Genomic DNA, 24,191 nt, shown 5'->3' with positions numbered 1-24,191 from the left:
TATTACACTTACTGATTTTGTCTTCATGCTGTAGTTTAAAACATTGGAGATGAGTAGCTTTGATTGATAATTTCAACTCTTACCCAAATACTTATATTCCCCTGGAAGAAAATGCTTTAGGTGAAGAAAACCAGCATAGTCAGCAAAATGCTCAATTTTGATCTTTTTCGCCATGGAAATGTGTCTTCCAAGATGTGCCACTTGATCCATTTTGCCCTCCACTGGATCAAGGGTTTAGGATTTTGTGGGGAGCAAACATGCCAAAGGCATCACTGTTTTTAGCTAGAGTGATTCTATGTTATTTTGTTCCCGAGCTGCTCCTAATCTTGGTTGCTGGATTTCAGTTATGTCTGAGTTATCTTAATTACATAAAGTCGGAGATCATTAATGTAGTTATGGAATTAGTCATTGTTGTTGTCTACAGACTTAAAGTTAGTTTAAGACATAGGTAGAACCACAGAGTGTTGAGCTAATTTTGTCCCTCTTCCTTTTATGTTTGAAGCTGAGAGAGCTGAAGTCTAGAATCTGAAGTGATTATCTAGGATTTCCTGGCAGAATTCACAGAAGCACTGAGCCCCTGGCACAGTATTTCCAAAATGCCTCCCCTGCCTTTTGGAGTTGAGAACCAACCCAGTGGCATTGTGGTGGAGAGACTAGTTGGAGCTGGGAGTTACGCTCTAGCTTGCTTTCCATTATTTTTTTTATTGTCCCCTGTAGAAAATTGGCACATGAATAATTGGTCCTCACCAAACTGAGAGATTGAAGCACCAAACTGCCTTGGGAGTTCTGGCTTTATCCAAGGGGCTGTACACTCTGAGGTGGTGCCCTAAAAGTGTTCAAAATGCTGATTTTCTACTTAGAATTAGCAGAAACTTTGACTAGTGAGTGAAGATCTCAAATTAAAATTACTTCTGTTAACAAGTGTGCCTGTTACTTCCCTATGGCTTAACGAGATGCCATATTGAGCGGGGTCAGCTCGGGTGGCCCCCCAGAGCTATGATGAACTAACAGCGGAGGCAAGGGAGAGAAAACAGCTCGGAGGAAGATGCAGGTAGTCTTGGGGGTCCTTTATAAATATGTCATCACCCCAGTCCCTGCCTGGCACCTGACTGGCATTCTTCCTCAATTGGTCAACTATTGTTGCTAGGTGGCTTTAATCATTTTGCAATTTCATGTAAAAAAAAAAAAAAAAAGTAATGCCATAGCTCTGTGTCAGCTTTCCGCCTTTTATTCATACACGGTAAGAGGACATAAAAAGTTCTTGAAAAATGCCCTGTCTTGGAAAGCTCGCAGAAAGCTAGCCCTTTCAGTCATGAAAATATTTCAGAGAGCAGCTTTGGCAGCCTTCTTGCTTTGAGCTGTTAATAGGGACAGTAGGTGGGTTGAGGGAGGGGAAAGAACAGCCTTTAATTATACATCAGGAGCACTCTTAGGCAAGGAACTCTACGTGTTTGTATCCTGTAAAGCCTACAAGAGTGCCAGGCACACAGTCTGCACCTTAAGGTGGTTGCTGGGGGGAGTGAATGGTGTCTTGGATGGATGATGGATGGGTAAATGGATATGGATATTTTCATCCACTTTGTGTCATTCTGAATGACACGGGATCGCTCAAATAAAGTCTCCTCATAAGGGAACACTTTTTCTTCCTTTTTTATTTGCATAAATAAAAGAAGTATCCTTTTATTCTTTAATAGTCTCATACCAAAAAAAAAAAAAAAAAAAAAAAAAGCAAGCCTTCTTTGTAAAGCTCTCTGCTTTTTTTCTGGATTACTTCCCATGCTGCTTCTTTGGGACCCAACCCCTTAATTATCTGTCTGGCTTTCCTCCTGTCGGCGGCTTCAGGAGCCCCAGGCTCTCTGTGGCAGCACTTCCCCTTGTCTGACACTCAGCTCTTTAGAAGAGTGGTAGATGCCTCCTGGTTTCCTTCCCAGTTCCTTCTTCATTCTCCACAGCTTGGCTCAAGCTCTTAGAGGAAGAGCATCCCACATTTAAGATGGAAACCATGACACTCTCTGGCAAGGGGGTGTTTAATATTTGCCTACTGTCTGGGCATAATTGATAAGTGGCTCCTCTAATTATGATGACTTTGGTCCAAAATTCTTCAAACACAAATCTTCCTTTTCCCCAGGCTTGGGGAGTCTTTATTTTTCTTAATTTTGCCTCCAAGGTAGAGCTCCAGCAGCACCTCTTCCATGAAGCTTCTCGCTTTTTCTACTCTGCTCCTGTTTCTGCTTGATGCCTATTTCCTTATTTAGTTTTCTTACGATAATTACATGAGGCAAAGTAATAGCATGTATTTTACTTAAAAAAAAAAAATCTCCGCATCTAATTCAGTGCTGAGTCCATAGTAGGTAATTAATAAATACTTCTCAATTAACTAAATGATTACAGCTTTCTGGGGAGGCACCTTTTTGAGTAAACTTCATTGCCATTTTATTAAGGCCTCTGAATGTCCGAAGAAGTACATCCATCGTGGTAATTTAATTGATTACCTTTTCTTCTTACAGGAACTTCAGCTATTACAATAAAAAGCCCTTTGTATCTTTATTACTATCTTCCTGATCCATATATTGATTTTAAGGTTTGTTGGGCACTTTACTGTGTTTCTTTTCATCTTAGTCGTTATTATTTCAAAATCAGGGACCATGATTTGTAGGCAAAAGGACTGACTAGGTAATAGAGTATGTCTGTAAACTAAAGATATTTTGGGATACTCAAGGAGAATTCAAGGTAGAAGGCTTGCATGTTTTGTGGACCTTCTAGGACTCAATAACACTCTTCTTTGGCGTGTGCGTGTCTGTGTGTGCGTGTGTTTTGCACTGGGGCAAGGATGAGAGGGCAAAGGATTGTTGATAGTCCTAGGTGTTAACTAGAAAGAGAATCAGGGTGAAAACTACGTATGACCGTTCCGCTTTCCTCTTTTAATTCACTCAAAGAACAATACTTTTTGATGTGAAATACGGTTGTGTCCAATCCCAAACTACATGATTCCCCTCTAAGGGACTTGCCAAAATGGCAAAAGAGGTGGAGGTAGGGGAAATTTGAATATAAAAATAATACAACTGAAAGGTAATTCAGAGCCATGCCTCATTGGACAGAATGGCAGTTGAACTGAATTTGGTTGCATTTTTTAAGTCTCCCCCAAATGTGAGGATATTAAGTATTGCATGATTTTATCATTATGTTTTAAAGTGAACTGGACGGATTAAAGTGCCTTTGAAAATCTATTAACCTTTTATCCAAAACCCAAGTGGACAACTTCAGGGTGTCATTAACTTTCACTTTTACCTGACTTTCCAAACTAGTGAAAATGAAAAATGACTTGCGATAGATGCTCAACACACATCACATAGTGTGTTCCTTTTTATTCTTGTGAGTTATGCAGCCCAGGCTGTCATTTTGGAAATTTCCTTAATCTCGTTATATGTGGGACCCTCTGTCTCTAGGATCCACTATCACCCCTTCCTGTGGGTTGATTCCTTGAGAAAGGAAAATGTGACATTGCATGTCTAAAAATATCTTTATTTTATCCTCATGCTCGATTGGTAATTTTGCCAGGTACAGACTTCGAGATGAAAATTATTTTTCCTTGGAATTTTGAAGGCATCACTCTATTGCCTTCTAGCTTCCAGTGTTAATGTTGAGAATCTGATGCCACTTTTTCCTATTCTTTGTATGTGACCTTTTCTCTCACTTCGTCTCCTAGGATTTTAAGTGTATGGTGTGGGTCTTCATTGATTTTTCTAGACATTTTACACTCACATCAGTCAGTTCTGAGAAATGTTCTTTTATTATTTCTTTGAGAATTTCTGTGCAGATGGTTGTTTGGTTTTTCCTGTTGAAATTCCTCTTCCTGAGATTTTGTACCACATGGATTTTCTGAACTAGTCCTCTTTTTTTTTGTTGTTTGTTTATAATTTCTTTGTCATTTTGTTCCTCTTTGAGACATATTTTCTTGCTTTCATCTTCTAATTCCCGTATTGGATTGAAACATTTTTTACTTCCATACTCTTAATCTCACAGAACTCTTTTTTTGTATTTTTGTTACCTTTTGTATCAAGTGTTGTTCTTAATTCATAGATGCAGTCTCTTTTATCTACGATGCTATCTATCATTGTCAATTATTTGGAATTTTTGTTTTTGTTTCTTTTCTTTTTTCCCCTATCTTATTCTCCATCTTTCAGCTGGAGGCTTTTCTCAAATATTTGGTAATTCTTGCTTTTCTACTCATGTTTCTGCTGAAACACCAATGAGAAGCTTTGTGAGAAAGTTGGGTTTGTTCACTCATCAGCTTTCCTGTGACCAGCCAGGTCATTCCTGGTTGGAGACCTTCAAAAGTCAGTATGAGTACTGCCTTCCCTCCCCTGACCCCCGCCCCAGTTTCTCCAGAGCAGGATACTCAAATCTCCTTTGAAGGAAGCATAAACTTGGCTGTTGATGCCCTAGAGCTGGGCTGGCGGGCAGGGAAGGGGATCTTAATGTTTTCTTATCCATCTATCCTTCCACCGTCCCTGATGTCTTTGAACCTTGATAGCCTCAGGCTCAGTTTTTCTGTAGAATATTTCTCTACTCCTGTAGGGATGAGGGCAATCATGTAACAAGCGCATTGGCGGTGGGGATGTAGGACAATAAATGCTCTTTATAGAGACTTTCCAAATATTCTCTTGTTTTCAAACTTCTTAGTCGTATATGCTCTTCTTCCATTACGGTCTGCCTGTGCTTCCAACTCCCGAGCTGTTTCTAGGTTCCGAATGGAAGTTGAAGTGCATGTCACTGGTGACCCCCTTCAGTAGGCACCTTCCTTTTTCTACTAAAATTTTTGGCTATATCTCCTTTCTCGGTGGGAACTGGGTTTGGAATATGTCTGCTAAAATGACTAAATCTTGAAAAAAGGCCCGCCTTATTGAGAAGACTTACATTATGTGTGGAATAGCCTGGTGTATAGATATAGGTATAGGTGTAGGTATAGGTATAGATATAGATATAGATATATAAATAGCTTAACCAGAAGTAATTTGGAAAATCCACAAGGTCCAAAATCTAACCAATAGAAATTTCAGCAGGAAGAACCAAACAGAACAGTCTATATAGAAATTACCAAAGAATAATGAAAAGAAGGCTACCGTCCTGGCACTTTGGGGTATTTATGACGATGTGCTCCCCGTTCCCTCCAGTAACATCCAAGATTGGGCTGTGTAGAACAGGGGGCTAACTGGAAATGCGTATCTGTAAACAGAGGGACCTGAAATGTTACCTGTCGTCGTGAATTACTTTTCCTGTATTGAGATACAGGAAGGCCCCTGAAGGAGTGGGATCTGGACGTGTATTGATGGGAAAGTAGGCTTAGGTGGAAGGGATTGTAGAGAAGAAAATTTAGCTTTAGGTGTCAGTGTGGGTTGAAAACATGTGGAGTTCCCGTCGTGGCACAGTGGAAACAAATCCGACTAGGAACCATGAGGTTGTGGGTTTGATCCCTGTCCCTGGTCAGCAGGTTAAGGATCTGGCATTGCTGTGAGCTGTGGTGTAGGTCGCAGATGTGTCTCGGATCTGGCGTTGCTGTGGCTCTGGTGTAGGCCAGCAGCAGCAGCTCTGATTAGACCCCTAGCGTGGGAACCTACATATGCCTCAGGTACAGTCCTAAAAAAGACAAAAGACAAAAAAAAAAACAACCCCAAAAAACTCAAAAAAACCTATGTGCTTTCTTGGGGATGGGGGGGTTGTCATCAACACAGTTGCTAAAGCAGAGCTAGATCTCAGAATTTCCTTTGTTGTCAGAGTGGGTTCTTTTGAAAAGTCTAGAACATCCTTCACACAATTATCTCAAAGATAACTTAAAAGCAAAATATTTTACAGCGCAAAAAACCAAATTCAAAATATCTTAGAAAGCTAAGTTATTTCCAGTAGTGTTTATAACATGTGTGAAACATGAAGTTAGAGTTCTGATCACAAAAACCTTATGCTAATGCATTCTTTTGTCCCAGCCTCAGCTGTGATGCTTGGCAGTTCTTTATACAAGATCATGCATCCTTGTGCCACAAGGCGGTGTTGGGACGAGAGAGGACGTCTCATTTGGCTTTATGTCACTGAGTAGAGCTATATGACACTGCTGTTTCTAAAGAGGGGCCATTATTTGTACGCTTTGCTGCAGACAGCCTCTCTGGCTGCAGTAATTTAAGGGCATCTGAGAGCTGAGTTTCAAGGTGCGCTAAGGCACCATCAGGCCAGCGCTGAGCATGTGCTGTCCTCTGAGGCGGGTTTCATTTTGTAGGTTGTGTGCAACACACATTTCTGTTGATTCCCTGGGTCTGCCTCCCTGCATGTCTGTACGGTAGGATGAAGCCGGGAGTATTCGAATCTGCTTAACATTTGTTTAGGCAAACCAACTTAAAAATAATCGCGGCAGTTCGAATCCAGCCGAGTGGGTGGACCGCTCAGGCTGGGTCTTCTGGTTTACCTCGGGTGCCTCGCTGGCAGGGCTGGAGCACACCCCTTTGGCATCATCTTTCTGGGTGTGTTTGGAAAGGCTGGGATCTGAACAGATGGCCTCGATCTGGGCTCCCATGACTACCAGGCGTGCCAAGCAGGCAGATGAGTGATCTGGCTTGTTCCTTCTCTTTTAAATTGCTGTCAGCCAGGGAAAAGTGGTGAAAATAAATCAATGGCTCCCTCCTCCAGACCCAGCATGTACCTTTCAGTCATCAAAATAAGAAACATCCTGTGGTGGCTGTGGGGCGATTTCTCAGATAGAAAGAGCCCTTCACACGCTGGAGATTAACATAACAAATGGCCAAGTCGTGCCTCGGAAAGGACGTGTTTTTTTTGTTGTTTTTTTTTTTTTTTTTGTCAGGACCAAGAGTTGGCACTGAATGGACAGCAGCAGGTTTGGAGGGAGCGTTGTTTATTCGCTCCCAGACGCTTTGCGTCCTTTGTGATGGGGCTCAGTATTTTTGGTAACTGGTTGGTAAGTGTTTACATCTCCTAGCATCAGAACACAGGAAATCACCAACAGGAATCATGCTGAATATCTCTGGCAGTGCCTTTGTGTTCCTACTGTACTGAAAGCTGAGGGCCCTCTTCTTGTGTAACATCCGTAGTGTTGACACTTCATTGAGTCCGGAGGAGACTGTATAGCCAGACACTCAGTGTAAGAAAAACCAGTGACATAAGCTTTAAGTCTTGTTAAATCTTCAATGTTAACAAGTCGACCCTGAGCTCAGCTGCTTTTTGGAGTCACATGTCAAAAAAAAAAGGTTCTGGATCAGGAGAGTGTGGCGTCTTTTATTTTTTAAGATTTGAAATCTCATGGCATGACTGATTGCTACTCATTAGTATATTAACAAGTTGACCTTGAACTGGACTGCTTTCTGGCCCAGTTTCCTTTTATTTGGAATAAAGACTCCCCACTTTGCTTACCAACCTTTGAGTTATAGTCTCACAAATGCAAACTGATTTTCTGGTTGTAAATCATGAGCGTTGATATGTTTTCAAACAACAAACATTTCACATATGCACATATGTAGGAGCTATGCTGGGTTAAGGTAGAAGGGACGTTTCACATTTTGGAATGAATCTGAGATATATATGTATGAGGCTTTTCAATTTCGAAAGCTTCATATGGCCCGTGGGTGGCATGTTGGATATCCCAAGACTTACTTAGTGCAGTATGATAATCTAGTTCCCAGATTTTACATAGCTTGACACATAGAACTGGTACTGTGTCTAGAAATGCCATAAATAGAAGCATCTTCGTAAGACCTTTACTTTGTGATCTGCTTTAAGTTGTCTCGCTAGTTAGCTAGAAGCATTACAGGACAGTCAGGTGAGAGAATTAAAAGTGGGACTTCTAGTCTTTTTTCTGATTTGATTTATAACTGAGCTATTTCTTGAGAAGTATAACATCCTGTCTCCTCACTGGTGCTTAAAAAGAAATATATATATATATATATATATATATATATATATATATATGTATGTATGTATATATATGTATGTATGTATGTATGTAAAACAAAGCTGTCTAACTTGCAAAGCTTTTGGGGGGGCTTTCTTTATAAATGTTAAGACACTCAGAGGTAAACAATTATTAACGACTGAGATACCTGAAACTGTCAGGAAGGATGGCACGGTTTCAGCCAGCCCTGGAGAGGAGACAGGTCTGCTGTGGGTTAGTCATCATCTGTGGATGATGTATTTGAGGACATGATGCAGAGCAGTTGAATTTATAAAAAAGATGTTGGTGAGGCTCTTTTTGGAGAAGTCATGGATTGGAGGCTTACATTCTGGGAAAATGGAATTTTCCCTCAGCTTTACAAACGTGGCAGAAGGGATGCTTACTATTCTGCATTTTTGGACTCTCATTAATATTTCATACACACGCAGAGTCAGTAAAATCTGTGAGAATTAAAAATGCTATCTTAGATTTAAGATATATTTAAAAATACTAACATACGATGGCATCGCATAATAATGACTCTTCCTTCAGTTGCTTCATTTATGTATTTTCTTTGGGGAAATGGGCAGTTGACTCTGTTCATTCTTATCCTTTTGTTCAAATGTATACTTTCTATTTATTGAAATAGAATGTTACCTTTGCCCCTCTTTCCCTGGGAAGCCCACTGAGTCTTAGCACAAAAATAAACAAACAAAAAACTTTAAAAAATTTCTCTTCTTTTTCCTACCCTTTACAGCTTACAGTCAACAACCTAACATGCCCTTAAGTTGGTAGAAACTAGTGACTGTGCTGTAAATATAAAGATGAGAAAAATGAAACCAAAGAGGTAAAGTAACTTATTCAAGGCATGTTTGGGCAGAGCAGTGACCAGAATTTAGGTCATTTTCCTCTTAATTCAGTTCTTGCACACATATTTATTGCTCTGGGTGCTGTGCCGGTTGCTATTTCTGTGCCCTTCCTATTCCATTATGCTGCCTGCCTATCTCTGCCATCGGGGTGTTTGCTCTATGGAAGTTACTTTGCTTCCCACAGGAAGCATTTTCTCAGTGCCCATTCTCTTCGCATAAAGTCAGTGGACCTCCTCAGTTTCCTCATTTATGAAATGAGGGTGCTGTACTGCCAACTCCAGACTTTCTTGATTCTTTAATTATCCTTTCCATCAGTGCTTTGATTTGTAATCCTTTCGTCAACATTTATGAAAAATGCTGCTCAACCCGGAAATCCTTCATTGTGTATTTCCTGCAGCTTGTATTCCTCATGCTATGTTTTACTTCTTTTTACTTCACTTTGTCTTAAAGAATGCCTGAGAAATAATATTGTAATGCCCTTTGGTGATACAGTGCTCAAATGAAGGGTTCCGTTATTTTAAACGGTTGGTTACATTTTGCCTTGGGTCCTATGTTGTGAACAGGCTGGGCTTTGATTCACTGTCCTGATTTCCTGTGCTTTTTTGGGTGGGGTGTCCAGACGCACATCAGTAGCATTGTGGACTCGCGTCCTCAGGGCCTATGGGAATGTGTAATAACGAGGCCAAAGTTTAGCTAATAAATGCACGTACGTGTTGGAGCAGGACGTCATTTCCACTGGGGACCCAAGCTCTTGGGATTACACCAATGTCTATGTTCAAATGCATAAGCCAGAACCATGTATTGTGGGGCCTTGGGATATTAAAGTATTAGGAAACGGAGCCATTCAGAGTGTAATCATTAAACCTCTTTGGACCTTTTGACCTGGGATAATGTAAAAGTGGCCTTCATTTGTTGGTTGTTGGCTGTGTTTTAAGGATTTTGCTGACTGCTTTACAGTATAGCATTTGTTTAATTATTATTACAACTCTATGGAATAATTTATTATCCACACTTTATGGAAACAGAAATTGAATGGCAAAAAAGGCTAAAGAACATGCTTAGGCACTCAAAACTGCTGTTCAGTTTGAAGACTGATTCCAAAGCCTTACTCTTAATCACTATGCTATGATTCTCCCAAACCCATTCATTCATTAACACATTTTTATTGGCAAATAACTTTGGATGCCAGGAAAACAGAGAATAAAATCGACAAATAATCCATGAGGAACTATTATTCCTATAGGCAAGACGCTACGTGAAGAAATGGGTAAAATACACAGGATGTCCCATGGTAATGGGGGCTTTGTTGAAAAACAAAGCAGAGAAGGGAGTAGGAGGTGATGAGCAAGGGTGTGGGACTTGCAGTTTTAAGTAAGGTGGTCGGGGAGGCCTTGCTGAGAAGGTCACACTTAAACAAAGGCATGAGCAAAGGCATAATTGACCTGGGAGTGAGGTGGAACTGAAACATATGGGAAAGGGCCCAAGAGAAACTGGGAGGAGAGAGGGGAATTGGAAAGAGTGAGAGTAAAGACAACTCTGTGAAGTTGTGTGTCAGAAATTGGTCCTGGACCAGGAGAGTATGGGATCTTCTATTTTTTTAAGATTTGAGATTTCACTTTGTGGTTGAGTACTAAAGGCTAATGATCTAGTAGAGAAGGAAAACTGATTGATGATCCAGGAGAGCAATGTGAGAATTGCTACCAGAATGTTCTGGAGTAGATGAGATAGATGGGACTCAGTGCGGAAGTGGAGGGCTTCATCTTGGGAGCACGGAAGATGGTTCACAGAGGCAGGAAGGCAGATAGGCGCCCCACGCTGGCAGATGAGGAGACGCACTTTTGGCGGTCGAGGACCTTCTCTTCAGAGTCCTCCTGTTTTCTTGCTGCAAAAGCAAACTCAGATCTTGGGCTGAGGGTGCAGATGGGGGAGGCCACGTTGGAAATTCAAGGAGGAAAGAGTGCAGAATTTTCTGCCAGAAGAGGGACCGTATCTCCTTATTTCATTGTCTGCTGGCATTAAGGATCTACTTGGGGTTAGTGGTCATGCGGTCAGAGTGAGAACAATCAGTGTGATTGCGGGCTCACTCACTGAGGAGTGAGCATGCTTCCCAAACCAGGTCCAGGTACGCAGAGGAAGTGAAAAGGGTTTTGCCAGAAAAGTGTAACAAGGAGGTAATAATTATGACATTTAAGCCGGGAAGGTGGAAAATGAGGACACGGGGAGGTGAGGAACATGGGCAGGTGATGAGGTCGATGGATTGTAAGTCCCGGTAGGGTCCAAGAGGTGGACAGCAGAGGTGTAGTCTGGGAGTAGGATGCATGATAATGAGGTTATTCTCTGTGGATTGGGTCTTCTTGGCTGTAAGCGTAGTTCTGAGCAGCTGAGGTGGGGCAGAGGACACGATCATTGGAGGGAAACTGTGACGACCTGAAAGGTCACCATTAACTGGAAAGGGGAACTACCAAGAATTGTTTCAGGATTCTTTTAGAACTCGATGATGACCTGAAAGTGAAAGAACTCCTTCAAGGAGTTCAAATAAATGTGTCCAAGTGGCCAAATCACTTCTGCGAATCTCTTATTTGATAGAACCCAACTGACTGCTATCCTGAAAACAGAGGAGATGAAGAATGGACTCCTCGCCTGGCCAGAGGTCATGGGAAGTGATTGTGGGAAGGAGAAGATTGTTGATCAGCTTGAAAAGAGATGAGTCTGCTTACAATGAGTATTGCTCCCCAGTGGAAATAAGGAGCCATGGGTCTTTCAGGGAGAGGGACAGGAGAATCACCTGGCAAAGAGGAGGAGGAGGATGCGGACCTCACTTTTGGCACCTTGGCATCCTCCTGGTGGTGTGTTTTGAAAGAAGGCAGCCTTCACTCAGAGGGCTGAGAAGGAGCTGAGTCCTTGGAGGAGAGCCAGGTCTCAGCTTGGTGCACGAGGCTAAAGGAGGGAGTCTGAGAGGGGGCTGGACACAGAGAGGGGGTACTGATGTCGATGAGCTCTGGTGGTCATGGTGGAAGAACTTTAAGAGTTGGAGGCGCAGTGGATAAGGCCAGAGAAGAGGGTGTAAAGAGCCGGAAGGGATGGCAGGCTGAGAGGGGACGTGAACCAGAGCTCCTTGAAGATGGAAATTCAAGTGCCCCCATGGTTGATAAGCAGATAGTGGTGGTGAGACTGGATGCGCTGAGCCGAGAGGAGGAAGGGAGCCTTGCCAAGAGCACATGGGGTTTCAGGATTTTTCTGTTCCTGCAAATGATGGTGTAGAGGCGAGAGTAAGTTTCATCTGGAGCACCAGGATCTCCGGAGCGCACTTCTAATTCCTAGAACGTGAGCAGTGTTAGGGCACATACTTGTGTTATACTCGATATTTATACCAAGAAACCCACTTGCTTCGTTTGTGAGAATACTCAGCTGTGGAACTTCAGATTCTCCCACTTCAGCAATCTATGCTACTGCTCCTCCATCCTGCACTGCACCATCTGGCTATTCTCAGCATCTACAGTGTACCAGGCACCACGCTCGTGCTTTAAGGGAGGGAGTAGCTGGGAGGTCTGTGGATGGGTAGAGTCCTTTGAGGAGTTGGGTCCAGAGGGCAAATGAGTATCCCGATGAATAACTAGAGAGAACTGTCATGTGGCGATGTAGAGGACACAGGGATGTGTTTAGATGTCAATTTTCCTACCAATATGTAGGACCAAACATCCTACCTAGAGGATACATTTCACCCATTTTCACCGGATTACTAGCAGAATTTTACAGACACCCGCAAGGAGTTTGATTTCTGGGAAGTCATATAGTACTTAGCATGGTGTTTATATATAGTACGTGCGCAAATATTTTTGATCAATAAATGAGCAGATGGATGGATAAATGATAAACACTTGTGAAGGGCTTCAGCCTTCAAGAAGATTAACTTGAGCGAGTTGTAAACATTTCTCATCTATGTTAAAATTCAATTACACGGTGAAACATTCGGACTTCATTGCCTTGAACTCCAGAAGGGAGAATGGAGGAAGGGGACCATTTGTGCTCTGATGTGAGATGATAGGGAGGAGGCTCATGAAGTTTAGTCCTGTTTCCTCATTTTTTCACCCCAGGGTGGGAAGAGGAGTCCTCCTGGGTTGGAGACTCTTAGATCACATTCTAGCACTTGTTCTGAAGCTAATCCCTTTAATGCTGCCTTTTGCTCATGATGGTTTTTTTTTGCTTTGCTTTGTTTTTGGTGTGGTTTTTTTGTTTGTTTTGTTTTGTTTTAGAAATGAGTCCATTCTTTATCTTCTCTGATTTCAGGATATTAGAACAGTTGTGTTCCATCAGATAAAAGATTTGCAGAAGTGATTTGGCCACCCAGACATAATTAAGAGAATTCCTTGGAGTTGTAGGCATCTTTTGGTAATTTAATGGCCACTTTCTGCTGCCTTGTAGATTGACACAAGAGCTTATATGAGATAAGTATAATTACTAGTGTTGATTTTTAAGTGCTTTTCTGTTGTTTTGTGCTGGCTTCTCTCCCCAGTCATTTGAACCTTTGGAGTCTAACAGATGTATCACAAGGCAGCCAAACTGAGGGGCTGTATGTATGATTTTTTAAACAAATTATCATCGGTGCTATTGAAAGCAAAGAAATAGGTACTGAAATAGGTCGTGCAACTTTGGAGGACCAGAGAGCCCTTCTTAGGTGGAATGTGATGATGACCTGGCATCCTTCAGTTTTATTTTGATGAAGTTACCTAGAGATGCACGCACAGTTGTTAGAAGCTAAGTAGCCATTTAATTTTTTTCAATTTGAGCTTTTGGACTTTTGCTGGGTTTATCCTGTACTAGATTGAACCATTACTTTGGTGTAACATGGGAGCTGAACAGAACCTCCCCTGTAAGTCTGCCTTCTGTGGCAGAATAATAATTGGGATTATTATCTTGACTTTTTGTTCCGTTTATATTCTGTAATTTTTCTGTTTTGGCCTTCTGTAGACCTTGCTTTTCAGCCACAATCTCCAGGAGATTGGAACATTGCTTTCCTCACAAGCATTTTTTGTTGTTGTTGTTTTCCCCTTTTTATGTTTATTTTAAAATGTAGGGTTTAAGTATTAAGTAGCATATCAGACTTTAAAATGCTTGACAGTCATTTTGAGCTGTTTTCTTGTTCCTCCTGTCGCAAGGTGGACGTAATCAGGGTGCTAACCGATGCATTTTCTCCTGCGAATGACGAGGAAGTAGCGCTAACATGCTGTTCACTAAGTGTTGATGTGTCCCAAGAGAATAATTCACAAGGCTTAGGAAATCTAAGAAGGGGGTCAACATTCTTCTTTTGCTTTTGATTCATTTAAATTGAAGTTAGATTATGGGATAATTCTCTACTAAGTTTGGCCTGATTCTAATAGTCATTTCACTTGGCAGTGTGCAGACTGTGGCTTTTAGCATATTAGACGACATTTTTGAAAAAAAATTCTGGCTGCCATATTTTCAGCGGAGAAATTTCTTTGCTCTAGCCCTTTGCCTTTGACGTTTTGATTATTCTTCTTGGGCTTTTGGGCTTTTCTTGACATTTGCATGTAGCTGTTATTTGAGAATATGATTTAAACTTGAATTAAACAATGTCAGAGTGATTGTGATTCACCTCGCATTTCAATCCCATACAAAGTAGTAACTGTGAGTTTTCATTTTCTCTCAAGAATGCCCAACCAAATGTTTGGGGACTGATCTGTGTTTTTTGTTTTGTTTTGTGTTATGCATCACCTGTGTCCACTGGAGCAAGTGTGAAAAAAAAAATTGGAATTTTTAACTTTATTGAGCCAGCACTTTTTCTTTGTTTACATCAGACACTGTTTATATGCACTCAAGGCGCATCAGGGAACAGATGGATGAAAACAAAAAAAATCTGTGCCTTCGCTGAGCTTATATTAAATTTTGGACAGGTAGGGGAACAAAGGGGAAGACTAGACAAAAGAAAAAGCAAACGTGGTAGATCCCTGTCGCATAGGATGTGACAGGGGATGGTAGTGTCATGAAAAGACATCCATCAGGGCAGGTAGGATGAGGAATTCTAGGCTGGGGGGGGTGTGTTGCAGATTTAACTCTTCCATAGCAAGGTCAGAGCAGGTCTCTTCAAGGAGGCGAGGGCATTAGCTGTGATGCTATCTGGAAAGCAGAGCCCCAGGCAGACGAAACAGCCCAGGAGTGTCCACTGCACGTTGAGATAATACCGGGGAGGCCACAATGGCTGAGTGACTCGAGCAAGAGGGAATGTGGGGGAGAGGAGCTCAGCAAGGAAATACTCATCAAAGGCAGGTCTGTCTGTGGGGGTTCAGCCCGCAGTGCTGCTGTGGGGGTTCTCTCTGGTCAGCAGCAAGACAGAAAGGCCATTTCATAGTAATACTTTCCTATTAGGTTTTTTTTTTTTTTTTTTTTTTTCTTCTGTTGATAACCTTGATCTGATTGGAGACTCTCTGCCCCTTCTCAAAATTCTTTGGAAAAAATAATTCCAGGTATGATTAAGAACCAGTATAATCTATTCATTTTTCCTTGGCATCCTTTATTCTTTGTTTCTGTAGGGTGGTGATATTTGAGAGCTGTTTGTGGAAATCTGGCCCCATCTCTTTAGGTTCCTTCCATTTCCTTTGAGCATATTTCTCTTTGATGTGCTATGCTTTCAACAATATTTTGCTTAAAAAAAAAAAATCTTAGGACTGCACTCTGTGTGTGTTTATGTTATTGAACTGAAAGTAAAGTTTAAAAAAAAAAACGCACCTTTAACGTTTCTAAAATTATCAAATCATCAGCTGAAATAATAATGATCAATTAATGGTTAGCAAATAATGGGGTAGAGTGAAAAAAAAAACAGGGGGTTTTAATGAATTATTTAAATGTGTTAATATTTGTCACGTGCTTAGAACACAGAACTTCTCATATAAAAGTGTAAAGCATTTTAATAAAGGAAGAAAAGAACTGAACGGCCACGAGATCCCACCTCACTTTGCCTCAGTTTCCTCACGAGCGAGACAGGGTTTCTGACTGTTTTAGGGAGAGTTGGTTTGAAGAATAGAGATCCTGTTCAGAAGTGCCTCCGATGGTGTCTGGTGCTCAGTAATCGTAATAACCCTTCCAGTCTTTTTCTCTTTAACCCCCTGTACTGCGCGGGGCATGGGATCTGTACCTCCACAGCAACCGGAGCCGCTGCGGTCAGATTCTTAAACCTACTGCACCCCAGTGGGAACGCCCGCACGTCTTTTCAAGCTCTCAAAGTTTAAAAAAAATCTAAGGGAGCGTGGTAAGATCTTCCTGCCTATATTCACAGAAGAGCCAGTAAAGTTGTTTTTTTTTTTTTTTTTTTTTTTTTTTTTGTCTTTTTGCTATTTCTTGGGCCGCTCCCGCGGCATATGGAGGTTCCCAGGCTAGGGGTCCAATCGGAGCTGTAGCCACCAGCCTACGCCAGAGCCACAGCAACGCGGGATCCGAGCCGCGTCTGCAACCTACACCACAGCTCACGGCAATGCCGGATCGTTAACCCACTGAGCAAGGGCAGGGACCGAACCCGCAACCTCATGGTTCCTAGTCGGATTCGTTAACCACTGTGCCACGATGGGAACTCCAGAGTTTTTAATTTATTTTTAATTTTTAAAATTGTTGAATTTTTTTTTTTGACAGTGCCTCTGGTATGTGGAAGTTCCAGGCCAGGGATTGAACCATAGCCACAGCTGTAACCAGAGCTACAGCCGTGACAATGCCAGATCCTTAACCCACTGAGCCACCAGGGAACTCTGCCAGTAAAGGTTTTTTTTTTTTTTTTTTTTGCTTTTTAGGGCCATACCTGAGGCAAATGGAGGTTCCCAGGCTAGGGGGTCGAATTGGAGCTACAGCTGCTGGTCGACACCACAGCCGCAGCAACACAGGATCTGAGCTGCATCTGCAACCTATACCACAGCTCACAGCAACGCTGGATCCTTGACCCACTGAGAGAGGCCAGGGATCGAACCTGCATCCTCATAGATACCCTTCGGATTCATTTCCACTGCACCACAACAGGAACTCCCAAGGTTTTTTTTTAAAAGAAAACATTTTTGCTAAAGCTGGGTTATTATACAAATGATACGATTTCACTCTGAGATTGAGTTTTGTCCTTACCAATGTCATATCAATACCTTTTGAATATCAGCTTTCTACGTATTTTTGTTAGATAACTCATAAGAAAATGATGAATGAGATTGTTTAATGATACTCTATTACCTTACTTCATCAGTGATAAAGACAGGAAACAAAATAAAAAAGCAAGTTAATGAACCATAGAAAACACGGTCTTATAAATTCATAAAGACATGTGATCCTTTAGAAGACTCGAAATTCCAGGTATTCGTAGAGAAATCTGTGACTGATGCAGCTTAAAAGGCCTCAGTCTGACACATAGCAGTTTTTCTCAGTATTTCCTATATACTAGAAAGTGTCAAATGCTGATGCAGTATTAACAATAATTTATAAATTGACATTGCAGCAACATTTTTAACCTTACACTTGGGCAGAAAAAGGGAAAAAAAATCATTGAAGTCAATGTCAACCAAATTTACGTTATAGGCAGAAACCACAGGCCTTTGATTTCATCTTTGTGCTGTTCGATGGTTTAAGAAATGCTGGCATAAGGATCAACTTGTGAGAAAAGCAAGGGTCAAAGAGTCAAAATAGAACATTTCTTTCGCTTTTACTTTGTTATGTTTTTAGTATCATGGCGAATTTTCTTTTTTTTCTCTTTCCTTCTTTTTTTATTTTTTTGAAGATAAACTGGGAGGAAGTAGAGATTGGACAGAAAGGAAGCAGCTGTATATCTATCTCTTTAAATGGTGCTTGGGATTAGAACTCATGTTACATTGTCTGTTTTAGGAATGACTTATACCCATTAGCATGAAACAACAAATGTATTGACCTTCTGAAATTATAAAAAACTCCATGTGGCTTTTGTTTGACCTTATTTTGCAAAGTTAATAATGATAATTTTACCTCAAGGAAATCATGTAGGGGGCAGGGAAGGAGATAATGGAACCAAACCTTTATTTGCAAAAATGGCGAAACTTCACATTTTAGGCAAAATTTTGGATAATTTTTTTTGAGTCTGGGCATCTCAAGAGCCCAATCTCTAGTTAGCGAAGCACTCCATCTTCTCTAAGTGCCCATGACTCACCACCGTTAAATCAGGGCAGTTACGGGATCCCCGAGGCCGCAGGGATGCGTTCCGTACTGGCGTGGTGATGGGCAGGCCTGATAGGTCTTTCCCATTTGTAATCGACGTGTGCCCGTTCTCGACGCCAGGGTGTATTTTATTGATTTTCTCCAGTACCATGGTGAGGCCTCCATCTTGGTGCTAAAGCTTGTCCCAGGAAATTACAGTTGAAAGTTGCTAAACTGCAGGCATTAAGCCACTGAGTTAACAGCTCCGGGAGCTCAAGGCAATACTCTTTGCGTCTCCGCGTGAGACTGCGGAAGCGCCTTGCAGGTGCGTTTGGAAAAGTAAGGCTCAAGCTCTTCCTAGAAGGCATGTCTCCAGCCCATTCCTTAGCTTTTCCCTCCAGAGAATCCTGGAGGGGACAGTGCTGGTGAGCCACCCTGTGTCCTCGGCGTTGTGCCTCTCCTGGGTCCTGATGGTCCGAGGCTCAGGCTAACCGTCCGGGTCGGCCCTCTCTGACCTGGCTCCGCCTTGACTCGGAGTCTCTTCCTGGTGTGGTTTGGGTTGAAAACTGTTTTAGAAGCCAAAGGTCGCTTGGAACATTTGGGTTGGAAGACAATTAAAATTAAGCGGGGAGGGGGTGTAAATTAATCAGAATCAATTAACAAGGACAAGTGGTGATTTTTTTTTTTATTAGTTATAGAATCAAATACTACTGGAGTGCTACTGGTTATGAACCAGATGTGGGATCTAATTTTGTTATGTTTAGTATGGCCTGCCCAAATTTAGAAAACACCATGAAGTGAATCAAAATTTGTGAATTATCAGCACATTTTGGCAGCAGTCCAAATGTTCAGTTACCTTCACCTACAGTAATTCACACAGCCACCCCCCCGCCACTTTTAAAAATGAAATGTAGGAAAGTCCAATAACAGGAATTTATCAAAATTTTCATTAGGTAGCACTTCATCATTCATTAGCAAATGAAGATATATGATTATAATGACTGGGAGGTATTACATTTCAGATTTATTTAAAAATTATATTCTGTGTAGTTGCATTGGTAAATACATTTTTTAAACAACATGATTCCTTGAAAATTGAGCATTGTTATGTGGTAACTCCAGGTTAATCAAAATACTATACCATCTCATTTATCTATACTATGGAAATTAAAACAGTCCGTATATATGTATATATATTTTCAGTCATTTTGTCGGTGAAAAAATGCAATTTGTAGGAATGAAGGCATTTTCCTAAGGCCATACAGCTGTTTGGCAGCCAAGGAGAGACTGCACTTTGGCCTCAAAACTTCCTCTACGGAATGTCAGTCGGAAATCAGGAAGTTGAACATTTTTGAACAGCCTGAAGTTTTTCTGTTTGCGCTCCCCAGGTTAGGAATCAAGCCTTAGACGTGAATGTAGCCAAGAATTTAGTGGGAGGAGCCAAGGGGATAGGAAGTGAGGTCTCCCCGTAGGGCTTCATCCTAGACAGACACCATGGCTTCCTCCCACCTGCCTTGCTCTTTTCCAGATTTCAGGCCCCTTCGAGGGGCTGTGGGTCTGCAGGCGCGGGGCATGTGTGAGGGTGAGAAGGTAGATGCTGCTCAGGTGTCTCCTTGTGTTCTCAGCTTGTCCTCGAACGTCCCCTTTCAAAGGGCACATGCTCCAGCGAGGGGCCCCTCCTTGACTCCAGCCTCTGTCAGCATCAAGCAAACCTGGTCCCTTTCCTCTCAGACCGCGCGAGCGAGAGACGTCATTGCCGAAAGAGGGGGGGTGGGCTTGAAAAGGCCAAGGGTGAAGACACGTTGAAGAGCACCTCGGCCCAGTCACCGCTGTCCTGGGATCACTGCAGTCGGACAGCAAGGCGAGGATGAGATTAGGAGGCTGCCGAGGCACAGCACCAGCTGACTCCACACTGGGGAAGCCACCAGAAGTGGGGGGGCCAGTCACGGCTCCATCTGGTTCACAGAGTCACGTGAGACCTTCACCGTGTGCTCTTACCTTCGTGGACCTGGGAGACTAATGAGTGTCACTTTATTTTTTTCTGGTTTATAAGATGCTTTCACATAATCCCTTTCATTTCATGCTCATGGATTGGGTAGGAGAAATCCTTATTCCCATTTTTCACCAGTGGCAAGACTGGGATTCAAATGTAGTTAAGGTTGATTAACTCCCAACCTTGATTATTCCTTGCAGTACCTACAGCTGCTTTGGGAGGATAGACCCCCCCGCCGCCCCCATGCACACATTTTGAATGTGGAAACCATACAGGTGTGTGTCTGACCACAACACACTTTTGTAGGTAGTCTCAGAAAGACACCTACAATATGCTTCATAAACATGGAAGCTATAACTCAATGGCAATTTGGAGATCTCTGCAGAGTGGCTTTCATCAGTCTCTCTGCACGCGCGCGCACACACACACACACACACACACACACACACACACACAGTGCTTAGCACATGTATATTTATCTCTGTGTGTCAGTCACTACCTAGCTAATGCCTCCCATTCACATGCACAGCAGCAACATTAGCCTAGAGAGCTGTTTCTGAGTTGATGGGAGGACACAGGCAACTTGTCATTTGGCTTGAATGTATGGAAGCTCCTGTGGCTCCAGAAGGATGTTCCTGACATGGCTTGCATTTGGGTAGCACGTGCACATGGCCGCAGCTGTTTGGCTTGTAGCAGTAACACCAACTTGTGCTTTCTCCTGGCTTCCTGATAGCCACAGTCTGGGGACAGCCCGTACCACAGATCCCCTGTACTGTGTCACACGTGCTGGGGACTGTGTCCCGCAGAGACTGAGGGACATCACTGATAATCTTGAGACAGGAGGCTGGGCACTTCCAGGACCATGTTCCCAGGTTTCTCTCTGGCATCCAGAGACTGAGTGGTCCTGAGACAGGTGATTGTTGCGTCTGAGCACCTGAGTGGAATGGGAGGCATGCTCCTTGGTCCACGCATGCGAGTTCTCACCTATGCCGGCTGTGACTAGACACGTCATTGTGCATCTAAATTTAGGCCACCATTTGCATATGTAGTTAATTATAATACGGTTATTTCTCCCTGGTCTCTTTTTCCTGTAAATCGAGTTACTCAGAGACTCTTACCTGACACTAAAATCCTTTTTATAAGCACATGTGACACTTGAAAGGATAAGATTAACTGCTACTTATAGCACTCTAAGCTCAAGATCAGAGCCTTTTGCTGAGTTCTGACAGCTAAGAGTGCCTCACTTTCTCAGCTAACAGTCTCAAACTTTCTCAGAGCAGTAACCTTTCTTGTCAATAGTGCACAGTGTTGAGTGTGACCATAAAAACCACATCACCCCAAAGCAGGGGGATAATCTTGCAGAGCAAATCCTTGCACTCGCAAGGCTCGTGCACTCAGGCATTCATTTACTTAGCACACATGTATCCAGTAACCTGCTGTGGACCACGCCCTGCCTCAGGTCATCCTCAGACAGTGGCAGATGCCATCCCTGCTGTCATGGGTAGAACTGTATACCCCCAAAATCCTTATGTTGGTGCTTAAACCCCTAGGACCCCAGAATGTGAAATTATGTGGAAGTAGAAGTAGGGTCACTGCAGATGTTAAGACGATGTCATGCTGCATACAGTAAGATGAAGGCAGAGTGGGTAATGCATCCGCTAGCCCAGGAAAGCCACCAATTGCCAGCAAAGCCTAAGGAATGAGGGGAGAGCTGTGGAAGAGATTTTCCCATATAACCCTTCTTAGAAGAAACCAACCCTGCTGACACCTTCATCTAGACCCCTGACCTCCAGAGCAGTGGACAGTGCATTTCTGTTGGATCAGCCCCCAGTTTACGGTACTTTGTCCCGCAGCCCCAGTGGACTAATAGAGCTGTGTACCCCTTTTGGGTTGGGAAGGACATTCTAAGGCTTAAGCTGTTCAATGAGGACCTCTGCTGCTCACACAGCATCTGGTAGCTCCTTCTGTGGGTAGAGTCCAACCTGAGTTCTGGCTTCCTCCAGTGGTTTGAGTCTCCCCCACCTCTGTGCCTTGATGTCCTGTAGGAGTGCTGACCTGTTTATCCTCTCAAGGTGACTGGGGGGTGGGGACACAGAGTAGCTGGAAGCCAGGGGCTGGGCTGAGGGCCAGTCAGGCACGTCATGCTGGTCGGCCGTGGTCCCTGGGGTGGGGGGCGGATGAGGGGCAGGTCCTGCCGAGGAGGGGTCACCTGCAGCTTCCAGCTTCCTGCGCCTGCTCCATTCTCCTGAGCACCTCGGGCCGTTGCCCTCCGTTCTGGGGAGTGTGTAGAAGACACGAAGGGGACATGGAAAGCAGCACATCTCCAAGTTATAGAGAAATGAGGAATTTCGTTCATATCAAGGAAGGATGTGTCCCCACTAGAGCTGGGCATCCTGACACCAGCGAGGTGTCCTCTTTATGCCCCATGTCTGAGAAGTTAAATGATCACCTAAAGTGAATGAATGAGTGTGGAATGATCCGAAAAAACAATGAGAGCAGCCCTGTAGCCTAAAGAAGCATGATGCTGCGGGACCACCTCAGGCAGGCAAGCCGCCTCCCACGTCCCCTTCCTCCCTAAAGCGACATCTCATACTGATGCTCATAACGATTACTCTGAGAAGGGAGTACATTATTTTTACTATAATCTTACAGATGTTTCAGAGGTTTTAAGATCAGCCTGAGAAAATAGCAGTTAAAGTTTAAAAAGAGATGTGATTCTCAGAGATGTCAGCTTGGGGTATCTGAACAAAAAAATTGAGTTCCATAATTATGGCGCTGAAAAACAGGATCTCAGTTTTTGTAACATTTTACACACACACACACACACACACACACACACACGGTGTGGTTGACCTACTAAATTTTCCTTAGCTTTCCTCCATGTTTTGCGTGTTGAATTTGATGGTGAACTTACAGGGTGCAAAGAAAACCTGCTGGGCACACAGGGGACAGTAGTGATGTTGGAGAGCTAATTTTGAATCTGCTTTAATTTATTAAAATATTGTTTTTTTCAATATTAATATTTTAACTATTCATGGTAGCCTTGCTTTTGACAGACCCACAAGTGGTTGTCACATAATGAGGTGTCATGACAGTTCGATGGCCTGCTGCAGCTGAAGACTCAGGAATTTAGGACCTAGGACTGTTAACATTTTCTCCAGGCACAAAGCTGAGCCTGCTGTCAAATTCTGGTGGGTTGCACCCCCCACCCCCACCCCCGGGTTTAACATGAGATTCCATAGGGTCTGCTAATTTAGACCCTTGTGTCCTGGCAGGGCATACGCCCCCTTAATTAGACTGCACTGGCCGAATGCTTTATTCTTGCCTGAGCAATGTAGCTATGGGATTGCATAGTACTTACTATGCATCAAAGTAGTTATGTCCTAGTTTCTGCTCTTTCACGGTGCTGGTATAATCATGAAAGAGTGTAATGTAATATACAACAGTTTTTTTTTAAATATCCTGGGATATTGTAAAAGGGAGTAATTGGCTAGAAAGGTAAGAATAGGGAATTAAGGCTTTAATAAATCTGTGTTAGGCTCACTGCCTTGCTGTGTTTGAGGTCTTACCTAGTTTATTTCAGGCCTGGGGTTCTCCCTAAGGTACACAGGACTCAAGCTAATATATTTTAGAGGCTATTTGGGACAGTAATTTCCAGCTCTGGTTTTGTGATAGAATAGGGGATCTCAGTGATTTTAAGGGGCATTACAAAACAGCTCAAAAGAAACTGCATTTCACGTTTAACTTAATAAACTAATGCATGCCCTTGAGTCCCCTTTCCTGAAGCCGTGGAGTCTGACCTGGTCTGTGTTGAGTACGTGGCTTTTAAAGAAGCAAGGTCCACAGTGCCAGCCCCCAGGGAGCTTAGTCATGTAAAACAGACCTGCACAGGATGCAGTCAGGTGTTACAGGTGCTGCTTGTAGGAGCGGGTTCTTGGACGTGATAGTCCTCGAACTAGACTTTGGAGGGTGGTTCTCGTTTCCTCTGCTCCGTCATCATGCAGACTGGGTGGTACGTTGGAAGTGGGCTCTCATGTCCATGGAGGTGTGACCCACTTTTAGAGCCATGGGTGTTTCTTTTAGAAAAGCTAATGAAATTTTGTAAAGAGGGGGACTAGCAGGTTTTATAATATCTTCCCTTTACCACTGATATCTTTGACCGATTTGTTAGGGAAGCCCACCTGCGTATGTGTGTATGTATATATTTGTGTGTGCACATATATGTACATTGGATATTATATTAATATAT

The 24,191-nt window shown here is 42.8% G+C and overlaps 1 protein-coding gene across 6 annotated transcripts in view; it reads left to right on the top strand.

Moving 5' to 3' along the window:
• FGF14 (fibroblast growth factor 14) overlaps nt 1-24,191 on the top strand; it is a 613,169-nt gene that overhangs the window by 56,523 nt on the left and 532,455 nt on the right. The window contains exon 1 of one of the 6 annotated variants that reach the window (XM_084982259.1): nt 6,877-7,144. The exons of the other annotated variants lie outside the window; for them this stretch is intronic. The gene's annotated coding sequence lies outside the window, so the exon portion shown is untranslated. Of the gene's footprint in view, nt 1-6,876; nt 7,145-24,191 lie in introns of those variants that run through there. 6 annotated transcript variants of the gene reach the window in all.

Source organism: Sus scrofa, chromosome 11 (assembly GCF_054392235.1).
Source record: "Sus scrofa isolate SSC_HxYL_T2T_F1_AM1 chromosome 11, Sscrofa_HxYL_maternal_Yorkshire_Landrace_v2.0, whole genome shotgun sequence".
NCBI classification, from domain to species: Eukaryota; Metazoa; Chordata; class Mammalia; order Artiodactyla; family Suidae; genus Sus; species Sus scrofa.
This window is presented reverse-complemented; position numbering and strand designations above follow the sequence as displayed.